General features: G+C 45.6%; 1 protein-coding gene across 6 annotated transcripts in view; it reads left to right on the top strand.

The window, feature by feature from the left end:
- Positions 1-13,074, top strand: part of LOC140426898 (uncharacterized) — a 139,288-nt gene that overhangs the window by 100,358 nt on the left and 25,856 nt on the right. For all 6 annotated transcript variants that reach the window (XR_011948335.1, XR_011948336.1, XM_072512154.1 and 3 more), the window contains one exon: positions 11,850-11,944. The gene's annotated coding sequence lies outside the window, so the exon portion shown is untranslated. The remainder of the gene's footprint in view (positions 1-11,849; positions 11,945-13,074) is intronic.

The raw sequence follows: 13,074 nt of genomic DNA, 5'->3' as shown, positions 1-13,074 counted from the left end.
CAGTTAGCTCGCTTTTATATACATTTTATAAGTACAGGGAGAAGGACAGCCGTTTATTGGTTCACCAGCTGAAGTGGCCTCTCGGGAGATGGCACCGGTTAAGGACTTGAGGGGAGGTTTGGTTTCTGATCATATCGGCCCATCTCCCTATTGAACATGGATGTAAAGATATTGCCGAAGGGTTTGACAACTCGTTTGGAGGCGTGCCTACCTGGAGTAATTTCCAAGGATCAAACGGGCTTTGTTAAAGGCCGCCGACTGTCGGCCTACATTAGGAGACTCCTGAATGTGGGCCTGTCAACCACATCGGGAGCCGAACCAGAGGTAATCATCTCCATGGACACAGAGAAAGCGTTTGACCGGGTGGAGTGGGAGCATCTTTTTGAGGTACTGGGACAGTTTTGCTTTGGGCCTAAATCAATTAGTGGATTAGGCTTTTGTACAGGGCCCTCACTGCAAGTGTGTGTACCAATGCATTAAGGTTTGGGTACTTTCGGTTGTATTGGGGTGCAAGGTAGGGATGTCCACTTTCCCTGTACTGTTTGCTTTGGCAATCGAGCCGTTGGCTATCGCACTTAGGTCGTCGGCCACGTAGAAGGGCTTTTCACAGTAACTTCATTTGAAGCCTACTTGTGACAATAAGCGATTTTCATTTCATTCATTTTTCATTCAGCAGGGAGTAGAGAGGGGACGTAGGGAGCATAGGATGTCCCTGTACGTGGACGACGTATTGGTGTACATCACGGACCCTCATGCTAACATGGGGAAGATAAAGTAAGTGCTGAAAAAGTTTGGTTCCTTCTCAGGATATAGATTGAATGTGGGCAAGAATTAGGTTCTTTTGATGAACCCTCTGGGAAGGCAGCTGATCTGGAGGGCTACCGTTCTGACTGGCCAGGACTAGTTTTAGATATTGGTGATATGGGTAGCTCATGCTTGGGCCTCGTCGCATAAGTTGAACCTGGCCAGTCGGTAGAGGGGGTGAAGGCAGATTTGAAGAGCTGGGATGCCCTCCCATTATCATTGGCTGGAAGGATTCAGATGGTTAAAATGAAGGCTCTAGTTTGTGTTTCAGTGCCTTCCAATCTTTCTGCCTCAATCATTTTTTAGTAGGGTTAACAAGCTAATTTTGCGTGGGCAGGTAAGAACCCCACCCCCTCCCTGGGTTCGGACGACATTCCTACAGAGGGATAGACAGACAGGGGGCTGGCATTACCCAATTTGATGTATTAATGCTGGGCAGCGAACATCGAAAAACTGCGGGGGTGGGCCGTGGACTCGCGGTTGATTTGGGGGCATATGGAGGAGGTTCGAATTTGAGGGCACTTTTACTGCTCCTCTTTCATTCTCTCCAGCCAGGTACACTATGAGCCCAGTGATAACAGCTTCTCTGGGAATATGGAATCAATTTAGACACCACTTTAAACTAAAGTCAGTATCACTAATAGCGTTGATATGTAGGAACCATGGGCTGGATTCGCCGCAGCCCGACGCCGTAATCGCGGCCGGCACCAGCACGGAGTATCCAGTTTGACGCCATAATCGGGCCCAGCGCCGGTCCGGCGATTCTCCGATCACCTAAAATCGGCGTGACCGTGGAGTACGCCGTGCCACCGGGGGCCCATTGCCAGAGGCCCGCTCAGTGATCCTCCGCTCCCCACCTGACAAGTTCCCGACGTTGTGGAACTAACCACCTATTGCCAGTCAGGATACTCGTGTGGCGGCTGCGGTCTCAGTCCGCGGTCGCCCTGTTCGGGGGCAGGCGGAGTGGAGGCCAGGGTGGCCCGTTTCGGCGTCCGGCAATTAAAGGCGCGGGGTTTGAGGCTCAGGCACATGGCCGATCGGGGAATCTCTTTCCTCGGTGTGGCTCCGCGGTCCGATTCCGCCATGGAGCACGGTGCAGCCGCTGGATGTTGCCGCCGTGCACATGTGCGGCCTCTGACCTGGAAGTGCGGGGAGCCATATCTGCAGCAAAAGCTGTGAGATTCACTCGGGTCCCTGCTAGCCCCCTGCATGGCTATAAATATACATACATAGAACATACAGTGCAGAAGTAGGCCATTCGGCCCATCGGGTCTGCACCGACTCTCACTCTCCCCGTAACCCAATAACCCCTCCTACCCTTTTTGGTCACTAAGGGCAATTTATCATGGCCAATCCACCGAACCTGCACGTCTTTGGGCTGTGGGAGGAAACCAAGTTGAAGAGGGCCCTGCGATAGAGGCAGAAAGAGGAGTTGGCATTACCAAATCTGTTGCACTACTACTGGGCAGCATGCAGAGAAGGTGAGGTGATGGTGGGAAGGAGAGAGGTTAGAATGGGTTCGGGTGGAGGAGGAATCCTGTAGGAAGTCCAGCCTGAGGGCCATGGTGTCAACGGTGCTTCCGCTGGCGCCAGGGAGGTACACGGAGCCCGATTAGGGTGTGGTATGAGTTGAAGAGACACTTATGATGGAGGGGCTGTCGGTGCTAACCCTGCTGTGGGGGAAACCATGGGTTTAAGTAGGGGAGACGGATGGCATGTATACTGGGCGGAGAGGTGGGGCTGGTGAGGGTGAGGGATTTATATCTGGATGAGAGTTGCGCAGAAGGAATGGAGGAGCTGCCAGAGTACATATTATTGGAGTTGTTGCTGCTCCCGGATGTGTAAGGGGCGGGTAGGATTGAGGATCTATATGGTTGGGTGGGAGAGCAGGGGAGAGGCCCAAGTGGTGAGGATTAAGTAGAAATAGGAGGAGAAGCTGGTGGGGGGGGGGGGGGGGGGGGGGGGGGGGGGGGGGGTGTAGAGACGGGGAATGTGGAGCGAGTTGATGCGCAGAGTGAATTTGATCTCCTCGCGTGCGAGGATCAGGTTGATTCAGTTTAAGGTGGAACACAGAGTGCATATGACTCAGGGGAGGATGAGTGGGTTCTTCCAGGGGGTGGGAGTGTGAGAAGTGTGGACGAGGACCAGCAAACCACGCGCATATGTTCTGCGGCTGTGAGAAGTTGGAGAGATATTGGAAGTGGGTGTTTGGGACGTGATTGAAGATTACGAGAGTAGAGATCGGGCCGGTCCTGATGGTGGCAAATTTTGTGGTGTCGGAAACGCTGGAGCTGATGGAGGGGAGAAACTCCGACGTTGTGGCCTTCACCTCTCCTGTTGCCCGCCGAAGGATTCTGTTGGAATGGAGGTCGGCAACGCCACCAGAGGTGGCGGCCTGGCTGGGAGACCTGAAAGGATTTCTCCGGCTGGGAAAGGTCAAGTTCGAATTGAGGGGATCAGCGGAGGGCTTTGAGATATGATGGGGACTGTTCATGACCATGTTTGAGGAATTGTTCGTTGATGGGTCAGGCGGGGGAGGAGGGGGGAAGATGGAGGGGATCAAAATGGGGGAAAACTTGTGAGGTGTGGAGAATGTTCTTTGATTTATTTATGGTTTTGCACCTTTGAATATGTTTGGAATAAAATACATTAAAAAAGTGTCTGGTGTTGTAAATTCACCAGATGAAGACTTCATTTTTAGGTATGACTGCTGTTGCTCTTGGCATGCCCTCCTGCACTCTTCATTGAACCAAGGTTGATTAATTAGTCGTTCGTATTTCTCTAAAAGAATACAATTAATAGGGAAAAGCAACCCAACTCATAACTTGCAGATCATTGGAGCAGGAGCCTTAGTGTAAAACTCAAGACCATAAATCATACATACATTGAGCAGAATCGTATCGTTGTAGCTTTCAAACGCAGGGTGGTGTGGTGATATACATCACTGTAAGTACACAAAGGGTTAATGTACATACACTACACCTTCCTAGACACTAGAGGGAACACCAGAGGCATGACACACAGACAGTCAACCAATAGGTCAGTAAGATAGGACACGACCAATGGGCAGTCACGATACACACAGAGGTGACACTACCACAGGAGGGCTTGCACCAACCCATATATAAGGACACTGCACACATGATCTTCCTCTTTCCAGTGGAGACTCTCAGTGAGTACAGACACAGGGTTGATTGAAACACATCACTCCCACCACATGGACTAGTTAGTCAGTCTGAGTAGCTATAGAAGGATTAACAGTAGCGTTGAATCCAAGTAGGAGAATTGTTGATAGTTTAATAAACATGTTAAAGCTATCTCCAAGTCTGAACCTTCCTTTGTCAGAGGAAGCAACTTATACTACAACAAGAGCATAACAAAACAGGTGGGACCATTTTTGGGTCCTGATCCCAATGTTTTCTGTGGTCCTCCCACCTTTAGGATTTTCTCAGAGGCAGCTAATTAGCAGGCAACCTGCGGGAGTCCCAGCAGATTAAGGATGACATAGGTAGGAGAGACAATGGGAACAATCCAGTTGTCGGCAGCTTGCAGTTCCACTGGGGCAGATGGGCACTCCATTGTAGGTGATGGACTCAAAGTGGAGGCACTGGCTGTGGCCACAGCTGTCAGGCCATCAGTTTTGAGGGGGGGAAACCCTCCACAGCTTAGCCTGTGGTCACACTGTGACCCTCTGATAACTGTGGTTTTGGGGAGAGGGGGAAATTAAAGGGAGCCTCATTTGGCACAGTCACACACCCCTCAGCCTCTGCAGGGGGACCTGTCTGCTGCTGGTAACATCTTGGGGCATCCCCAATTTGCCCCCAAGTAGACCATTAATTGGTGATTATCAGCTACCCACCGCAGCTGGGTGGGTACACAACTCAATACGCACATTTCAAAACCTCCCCACCCTCCCACCTTCAAACCTCCCTGCGCGTAACTTTTAAGATTCTACCCATTGTGTCCTATTTTGTACAGTACTGCACACTGATTTTAATTTTATACATTCTTTCGACAAAATTGAAAAGTTAAATGCCTCTGTCAAAGGTAGGCTGTACTTTAATTTTAGTATCGCTCCAGTTACAGTAAATTATATTACTGGAAATATTCAGCCATTGGTTTTCAAGATACCCCTTTACTTTCCCAAGAGTAGCATGAACACATTGAGTTCATTCATCATCAAGAGCTGTGGAAATAAAACGCCTTTCTAATTCATCCAGCACCTGTCAAGATGAGAACTGATGCATTTCTTCCTCTCCATTCCATCCGAATAAGGAAACAACTATCACGAAGAAAGCTCTACCATAATAGCTACTAACCAGCTGTTGCTCCAAGTAGTTACTAACTTTAGTACAAACGTTTAAGTGGGGCATACTGTTATCAACAGTGGTAAAATGTAAAGCTTCAAACAGAGACGCACAATTACTTGATGGTATTACTTTATTGAAAAAAGATTACGGATTTTGTGATTGCATTATAATTTACAAAACCAAATAAATAATTCATTGGTTACTACAAAATATGAACGACCATCACCTGAAAACAAAAAACAAGGTTTTCTTTGGTTTTGTTAAGCAGCAGCAGTCAGAAACAACAGTGCAAAATTCTCTCTCTCCAATAGTAGATAGCAATTCAATTAATTCTCATGTTCATAGGAAATCATAGGGTGTTCATTTAAATCTTATATTCAGCAGGTTTTGTGTTAGATCAAGTTAGCAAGAGATGAAGCTGAAATTGTCACATTGGTGAGAGACCTGCCCTTGGGGGACAGTACACAGCGCAACTAAACAAATAACAAATATACTGATACATCTACACTAAGTCGGTCTGACTTCATGCTTCCCACACTGTTCATTAACATTGAGATTAAATGGATCCCTGGAGATTAAAGTTGTTTGAAGTGAGGAGTTTTAGCTGAATTTTAGGAGTGTTGAATGGTATACTTTCTAAAGTCATGTTCAAGTAAGGGCCACAGGCACAGACAGATCAGACATGTGCACTGGTGAGGAGCTGGTAGACATGAAAAATAATAAAGAAACATCAATCAGTTTTAAAAAATTATTTACACAAGGTGTAAATTACATTCCATACACAATTTCTCTGACCTTTTTATTTGTGAATCACAATTTCTCCAATATAACAAACTCATTTTCATTCACTCGGGAGGAATTATATGCTGGACACACATCTGATCTGTTTATTCAAATTTTGTTGAATGATCAAATTTGCTCCACCCGCCCCTCCCTCCTTTCTCAACAACATAAAACCAATCACACCCCTACCTCTCTTCAGTGCATAAGAAGAGTTTCATTGGGCTCAATATGTTGCCGGACCAGCTGAGTTTTTCTCACACTTACTATTTTTATTTCAGAGCTCCGGCATCTGCAGTATTTTGCTTTTATCAGGTTTCCCCCAGATCATCCCCTGTTCAAATGTGCTTTCAGCAGTTACCGTAGCAATGTACTGACACCAAAAAGAGCAGGAGCTGGCATGCTGTGCTTCTGTTTACCAAGAATTATTAAGCAGGCTATTATCTGCATTCATTAATTGCCTAATGTATAATTTGTGTTTGATAAGGATTAATGATTCATTTAGCCATTGCTGCTAAATAATCAATAAACTGGTGATTACACATATTAACTTATTGAATTTGAGCACTATTCAGTGAAGGGATTGGCTGGGCCATCATTTTAACAATTAAAAAATGTTAGGTTATAAGGGTAGTGACATGACCCAAGGGTGTGGGCAGATTTCATGACACAACAATTTTCTCATTCCAATGCTATGTTACCTGTGTTCTTACAATGTAGAACCTTATGGTTTGTAAGGCAACTCTGTCCTTAAAATTAAATCTTGAATAAAAATTTCCTTGTGAAGCACAGAGACCTTTAAAATGTTGCTTTTAATCTAAATCCATACTTCGTCTAACATTATTGCGGTTATTCAATGAATGATCATTTTGTGGGGCCATTTTGATCATTGCTTATGCTTGATACATGGTTGGTTGTGTCTAGATACTAGATCAAAAATGATTGATTTAGATTTGCACGACTGATTTTGACTGTGAAAATAAAATAGATATTCAATTGTAAAATTATAATGGAGACTAACTTAAATCTAATTCACCAGATGAGAAGCTGACAAGATTGGATCAAGCGCCTATTTTATACTTCATTCAATATTACTTTCCAATGACATTGGAACACTGGAACAGGAATAGGCCATTTAGCCTCGCGAGCCTGGTCCACCATTCAGATAGATCATGATTGATTTGTAACACAACATCATTAAGCCATAATCATTGTGAACGGTAGAGCAGGTTTACAGGGCCAAATGACCTACTCATGCTACTATTTTCTATATTACTATGGGGCAATTCTGAGCCTGCATTCTCCACCTGGCACGGGCTCAAAATCCAGGGAGAATCGAAAAATGCAATTCTCTCCAGTGTGATTTAGTTTTGGAATTCTCACTCCTTCTGTGGAGTAGTGAGAATCATGCCACGGGAACCGGGAACCTCATTTTAATACAGTAGCATGTGATTAGCGAGCACTCTCTCCAGAGTGCTCGCAGGACATTCACCGGACGTCGGCATGATGTCATGCCGGCATCATTTACAAAATCGGTTTGGCCAAGCGAGAGGCATTTGAGGGGTTCCCTCCAGGGGCGCAGAGGTAAATATAGCCCCCAGTGGGTAGAGAGACATGCCAGGTTGGCACTGCCAAATAGCAACCACCAGGTTGGCAATGGTAACCTGGCAGTGCCAAACTGTGCCAGGGGACATTGCCAGGGCACATCCTAGTGGGAGCCCCGCGGGGGTTAGCATATATGTGTGGTGGGTGGAAAGGTGGGGTGGATATTGGACATTTAGCGGGGGGGGTGGGGGGGAGGCGATGCTGCCGATGAATATCGGTAGAGGGAGAAACATCAAAACATTTGTGATCTGGCTGGGGGCCATTAGACTACAGCACTGGCCGGGGTGCCATTTAAAGATGGCGCCACGATCTCTTTGGAGCCGATTCCCGGCTCTAAGAGGCCTTGCCCGCCTAGGTGACGGTATAAACGACACATTTGTTTTGGCAAAGAGGCTCACTATTCCGTAAGAGATCCCGCTGATGTATTTGCACCATTTTTCTCACTGGAACTGGAAATGTGTCATTTTTTGGTAAGATTGTCCCTCTGTTTCTTTCTGTTTTCCTTTATGTGAAGGAGTACTTCCTAACATGACCCTTGAAAAGCCTAGCTCTAATTTTAAGGTCATGCCCTCTTGTTCTGGACTTCCCCACCAGAGGAAGTGGTTTCTCCCAACCCACTGTATCATTTAGTCATTTTAAACACACCAATTAGATCACCACTTAATTTGGACTGTACGAAGGATCGGCACTGATCCCCCTTCTTCTTCATGGTTGTCATCGAATCTTCTCACTGAGTAAGTGAGGCAAGAAGTGCCATGGGCAATGATGTTTACAGATGATGCTGCGCTACGTGATGGGATGGTGAAAATGTGGCAGAGTATCTGAAAAACTGGAGAAAAGCACTACCAGACAAAGATGTAAAGTTTGGTGGACCAAAGACTCAACATTCAACATACGGCCTGTCAGTTTGAGCCTAGGGAAGAGGATCAGAATGAAGGAGTGAAGATTACGGGTGAAAGACATGGTGAAAGTGAGTAGCTTCAAGTACCTGGAGTCAGTGATGGCAGAAGATGAAAGTATGGCACTGGAAATTATGTAACAGTGCCATACTCTCTGATTGGAGCAATTGGTAGAAGTATACTGGAATGTTTTATGGTCTATTGCAACTGAACATGGAGAACCCCCCAATGCACATGAGGAACCCCTATGGACACAGCGATCCCCAAGACCTCCCCAAAGGAAGTCCTCCCCTTTGGCATTGCCCTTCAGTGATGCTCCCTGGCACTAGGGGAGTAGTGCTGGGGGGAAGTGTCAAGGGAACAGTGCTTGGGAAGGGCAAAGGAGCAGTGCCCTGGGAAGTGCCAGGATGCTTCCCAGCATGTCCCTCTTCCCCCTTGGTGACTGTACGTAACTGTGTCTCCAGTGGGGACCATTCGCCAGGTCCCCTATTTACAAAAGCTGTGTAAACCCCACTGATGGGGCAGAAATCCTAACGTGGGGGGATAATAGAGCAGGGAAACCCGCTAATAATATTAAAATGTATTTAAATGGGGTGCCCCTCATTGTCTGGCAGGAACCCTGTTATGTCATTGACGATGAGGAAATTCCGCCAGCATGAAAGCCATTTTGGGACTCCTGGATTTTCAGCATCCGACACGATTCCTGTCTGGTGAAAACGGGACAGAAAATGCTGGTCCTGGCGTCTGCACATGCACAGTTAAATGTGAAAATCAAAAAGTTTCAGCCTGAAGGCTCTGTTCCTCCAGAAGCTATACTATACCAGTATCTCGCCAAAATATCCAGCATTCACACACTGTGGTAGTCACCACTGTTTGTATAATACGTGTATTAGAGGTAATACGGTAAGGCTTCTGTACTACAGGTACTGGGGTAGATCCCTGCCTGCTGGTTCCGCCCAGTAGGCGGAGTATAAATGTGTGTGCACACCGAGCTGCTACCATTTCTAGTAGCAGCTGCAGGAGGCAACACATATCTGCTTAATAAAGCCTTGATTACTCTCTACTCTCGTCTCGTCGTAATTGATAGTGCATCACATACGTAGAAGGATGTGACTTTGCAGAACTTCTTCACTGGGTACTCACTAAACAAATCAGGGCTTGTCAAGTGGAAGGGAATCTTTAACAGCATGAGGACTCTGAACAAACTACCTCTTGGCACTGAAAAGTCACTTTCAGAAGTCTGTATTCTCATTCCTTCAAATTTTAATTATTATTGGAGATTTAAAAATAATAGTAAAATAAAAACATTTTTCACAGTTTCTTTCTCTGCCTTTTACCTTTCTTTTAATCTCGTTTTCTCGCTGTATTTCACTTTGTGTACACAATGTGACATCAAATTAAATGTTATTCTAACTGAGACCTCCTGGCTTAGAACCTGCGAGCTAGGAATTGATGCTGCCTGATTCTTGGTTGCAGGGTTCATGATTTTCAACCTGCCTCCATCAATTCCTGTCAAGATGGGCTACACAAAAAATTGGTTATTAGTAAAAGATGGAAGGTGGTGTTGACAGTACTATCAACTGGCACTTAATGGGACAAGTGATTCAGGCTTAAGTCATCTGCCTGTGCTGTCGACCGCACACCCACCTCTCTCTGCCTCAGCGTATCTCCAGCTATTCAGCTATGACAGGCATAACATCCAAACACAATTGCTTACACCGCGCCCTCTCTTGGCACAAAATAAAAGGGAGCAGAGGAACTGGCAGAGGACAAGGATGTCTGAATCTCCAGAGCCCTTCAAAAGGAGTTGGTTCTCTGCTATGACAGGGCCCCTGACATCCAGCATCACTTCAAAATACTAAGAATTATGGTGCATTCCTCCATTACATCTCTTCTCAACTCTCAGGTCACCCTCATTCTGCAATCTGGCATCATGAACAAGCTCTCACCATGGACCTCTCGTTCAGTAACTCACCAAAACACCCCCAAAAATACTCCAGTGTACTTCTGCAAACTTGGCAACAGAAAAAGGTTCCCCCCAAAAAAATCACCTCATCTGCAACTCTGGTACCTGTCCATTCAAATAATAGTCGTGCAGAGTCCATCTTGCTTCATGTTTGTTATTCACAGAGTAAGTGATGAAGAGGCAGACTGCATACTTGTTGATCAAATTTGGAATCCTAACATCACATCAGTAGATTGTGCTGGGTGAAGTCAGATCTGTGTTCATTCAAAGTCTACTGGTGCATTGAGGACCACAGATGCATGCATCCTTCTTGTCCAGCAGCCAGATGCATTATTCCCTCAGAAAAATGGGTAAGCATAATTCTAGGCAGTGCTATGGCAACTAATTTCTCGCCCTGCTGGTCTCAGTAAGGATTGTTCAATCTGACTTTGAGAAGACTCTACTGTCTGTCCTTATCGCAGAGATCCCAGATATGGGAGATGGTTTAGCTCAGTTGGCTAGACAGCTGGTTTGGTGATGCAGAACAGGGCCAGCAGTGCGGGTTCAATTCCCGTACCAGCTGACCTGAACAGGCACCGGAATGTGGCGACTAGGGTTTTTCACAGTAACTTCCTACTTGTGACAATAAAATATTATTATCAGATCCCCTGTAGAGAGCCCTGTGTTGAAATGGGTCTTGACTGGAAGTTCTCCACCAAAGTTCCAAAACAGTTGTAATTGTAATGAATAACAAACACCATTTGTTAATAGATTATCATAGAATTTTACAGTGCAGAAGGAGGCCATTCAGCCCATCGAATCTGCCCCAGCTCCCGGAAAGAGCACCCTACCACCACAACCCAGCAACCCCACCCAACACTAAGGGCAATTTTGGACACTAAGGGCAATTTATCATGACCAATCCACCTAACCTGCACATCTTTGGACTGTGGGAGGAAACCGGAGCACCCGGAGGAAACCCACGCACACGCGGGGAGGACGAGCAGACTCCGCACAGACAGTGACCCAAGCCAGAATCGAACCTGGGACCCTGGAGCTGTGAAGCAATTGTGCTATCCACAATGCTACCGTGCTGATTGTTCATTGCTGATGGTGGTAAAATCTGGACCTTTGTTTCTAAAGATTAGTTTTGAACTTACTGTTTTTACTGTCCTGGACAGAGTGAAAAGCTCACCCTGGCCTATATTATCTATAGTGCTCCTGTAGAATCACAAATATTATAATCGTATCACCTTCTAATCCTCTATTTTCCAGTGAACACATGTCCAATTTACATTATCATTCATAATCAGTCATTCTGGTTCCTCACTTCTGGGTCCTTTCAATAGCTGTAATGTCATTTTTGTCATTGCTTTTATTATAATTCAGAAGTAAGTTTTGAATTCTACAGAAACTTTAAATTATTTTCATATATCTGGTACTCACAAATAGAGTCTACAAGTGATCGTAGCATAGGCCACTTACATATTTTTCTGTTTGTTTCAGCTTCTATTCTTTGAAAAAGAGACAATGCTGATGGAGCTTTGACAGCTTGCCTTCAGCAATACTCGGTCTGTCCTACCAAGCAACTATCTTCAAAGGTATGTCACAACATATATTAATGTGCATCTCTTGCTGTTTAATTCCAATATACTCCAACCACCTATATTAGATGTTTTTTTCCTTTCATATCGTAGCATAGGCCACTTACATATTTTTCATAGGGTGGGTGTGTCACTGGTAAAGCCAGCATGTGTTGCCCTTGAACTGAGTGGCTTACTCAGCCATTTCAGAGGGCAGTGAAGACCCACATTGCTCTGAATATGGAGTCACATGCAGGCTAGACCAGGTAAAAATGGCAGATTTCTTTTTGCTAAAGAATCTTAGTGAACCAGATAGTCTTTCAACAACACTTGATGATGGTTTCATGGTCTTGATTACTGAGAGTAGCTTTCAATTCCAGGTTTACTTGATTGAATTTAAATTCCACCAACTGCAATGGTGGAATTTGAGCCCATGTCCACAGAACATTAGCCTGGGCCTCTGGATTACTAATACAAAGAGCATCCAAAGAGTCAAAGAGTGTCCATCCCAACATCTGAAGTTGATATATTGCATTTAAGTTGCCCACACACCACTTCTTCATCATAAACATCAGAGAGAAAATATGTTAGTGAGCAGTGAGAGATAAATGTGACAACTAAGACTGTGATAACACCTAGGCCACAGAAAATTAAGAAGTTGCAAGTGCATAGAGTGGGCATGGGTGAAGTTAGGCACTGTCAGTAAGGCTGTTGATAATGTTCCACAGTCATGAGTCACCGTATTAAATAATAATGCATCTCAGAGCTGTAACGCCTCTATCTTTTGCCCCTCTCTCTTAAGGATGGTTCATCTCCCCATCTTAACTGAGAAACTTCTGCAGGCCCTCTAAGCAGGCCCAACAATTAGACCCACATAAGACCCTCAGTGACAGACATCCAGCAAAGGCTGCCTCATCATTCAGTGAACCCTTAACTTTGCCCCATCTCCCCCCTTTGAGCTGTGGGACAAGGACATGAGCAGACAGACGGGAGTCAGACAAAAGCAGAACCTGAGGAGCATCCCAGCTTTCCTCATATCGAGTCATCATCACCCTCCTGCCTTGACTAACGACTCACTTACATGGTCAACCCAGGCCCACCAACCTGGTAATATGTCAATGAGACCTTCAGTGAGGTGGTGGGGTTGT

Source organism: Scyliorhinus torazame, chromosome 7 (assembly GCF_047496885.1).
Source record: "Scyliorhinus torazame isolate Kashiwa2021f chromosome 7, sScyTor2.1, whole genome shotgun sequence".
Classification (NCBI taxonomy): domain Eukaryota; kingdom Metazoa; phylum Chordata; class Chondrichthyes; order Carcharhiniformes; family Scyliorhinidae; genus Scyliorhinus; species Scyliorhinus torazame.
Note: the sequence above shows the minus strand (reverse complement) of the source record. Positions and strands in the feature narration are given on the sequence as shown.